The sequence below is a fragment of the Pseudopipra pipra genome, unplaced genomic scaffold (genome assembly GCF_036250125.1).
Source record: "Pseudopipra pipra isolate bDixPip1 unplaced genomic scaffold, bDixPip1.hap1 HAP1_SCAFFOLD_128, whole genome shotgun sequence".
In the NCBI taxonomy this organism is placed as follows: domain Eukaryota; kingdom Metazoa; phylum Chordata; class Aves; order Passeriformes; family Pipridae; genus Pseudopipra; species Pseudopipra pipra.
In genome coordinates this window covers 94,512-96,164 of record NW_026990607.1, presented here as the reverse complement: position 1 = coordinate 96,164, position 1,653 = coordinate 94,512, and the positions used below count along the sequence as shown (strand labels likewise).

General features: G+C 53.9%; 1 long non-coding RNA gene across 1 annotated transcript; it reads left to right on the top strand.

The window, feature by feature from the left end:
• The first annotated feature begins 250 nt into the window (after window positions 1–250).
• LOC135408028 (uncharacterized) lies at window positions 251–1,452 on the top strand. The gene is made up of 3 exons (XR_010427179.1): window positions 251–283; window positions 580–691; window positions 1,113–1,452. It is a non-coding gene; the product is annotated as an uncharacterized LOC135408028 (long non-coding RNA).
• Window positions 1,453–1,653: the final 201 nt, after the last annotated feature.

Here is a 1,653-nt window from a genome sequence, read left to right as displayed (position 1 = left end):
CTGGCATGAGCGGAGCGGGCTTCCAGGGAGGCATTCACCCGGTCAGCGTCAGGAACCATCCTAACTGAGGCCTCGGTGAGTGCTTTTTGTATGACTGGACAGTGAAGCTGTCTGTGGGAATGACCTGGCTATTGCTCAGTGTACTCCTAATTAAGGTGTCTTTTACTCCGTGTTCCCAGGCTGCCTCTTTCCCATGGTCGCCGTGGACACTGTGCCGGACACCTCTGGCAGGACTAACCCCGGGGCTTTTATGTCCAGCGTGCTGTGCTGTGTGTGCCTGCAGGTAAGAAAAGCTGGCAGTGCAGTCCCTCTACTTTGATTGCTGTGTCTCTTGGGTAGCGATTTTGGAGGGGAATCCCAGAGCGATTTGGTTTGAAGGGGACCTTCAAAGGCCAGCCTGCCTTCCGTGGGCAGGGACACCTTCCACTGTCCCCGGTTGCTCCGAGTCCCGTCCAGCCTGGCCTGGAACACTTGCAGGGATGGGGCAGGCTCAGTTTCCCTGTGCAGTGTGCTCTAATATCTCTCCACTGGCATCCTGAAAAATGTTGTCAGTGTGTTTTGTTGGACGACGCTAGGCAGGACCTGGGTGAAAAGGACATTCTCTGAGGTGCTGGGAGAAGGAGGACTCGTGCGGGCACCTCCAGAGACAGCGGGAACGGGAGCGTGCTGCGGAGAAGGAAAATTCCAGGGGGTGGGTGCCGAGAAATTTGTCCTTCCCTTGCCCTGTGCTCTGCACTCAGCAATGGGTCAAGTGCAGAAGTTTCCTGGGGACCCTGGAAAATGAGGCCGGGTCTGCTAAGAAAAGTGGGGCCAAAGGAGCAGGACCTGGGTCTGCGAGCGTGGGAGAAACAAGGGCCGGGTCATCCTCTGCCTCCAGGAGGGAGGGCAGCAGGAAAGGCCACGGACTAAAGCACTGAAGTGCCGTTCCCCAGGGAGCCCCTGCCCAGCACTGAACTTGCTTGTGCACTTGCTGTCCCTTTGCCAGCGGAGCCGAAGCGTCGGGTGCGGGTGCCGGGGGGATGGAGCTGCCAAGGACAAACTGGGAGGGGGTTTGCGAAGGAAGGGGGTAGAAGGAGCTCTTGACGTGCTTTTTTTACTTCTTCATCCCACAGAATTGCCACGAGAGGAAATACCTCAGAGGGGCTTCCCTCCAGATAAGCCCTGAATATGCCAGGAGGTTTCAGCCGGGAGAAAGGAGCTGTGGAAGAAAAGCAGCCTAAAAGTAGCCAGCGGGGATCATCAGGTTTTCCAGGCAAGAAGAACAAGGAGAGAGATGAGGGAATGGGGTTCCAATTCCTAATGATTTGGTGGGTGCAGGAATGATTTGTGTGTGTTTTCCAGTCCCTTTTGATTCCTGAGATGATTTTAAAATGATGGCTTTAGCAATCAACTAAATCGGAGATGTTGTTTTTGAGAGGAAATGGTGCCAAATAAATGCAGAGTTTTGGGTCAGTTTTGGGGATGATTTGGGTCAGTTTTTGGGGCCAGTTTGGGGTCATTGTTTGGGGTGATTTGGGTCAGTTTTGGGTCAGCTTTTGGGATGATTGGGGTCAGTTTTGGGTCAGCTTTTGGGGATGATTGGGGTCAGTTTTTGGGGTCAGTTTTGGGTCATTGTTTGGTGTGATTTGGGTCGGTTTTGGGTCAATTTTTGGG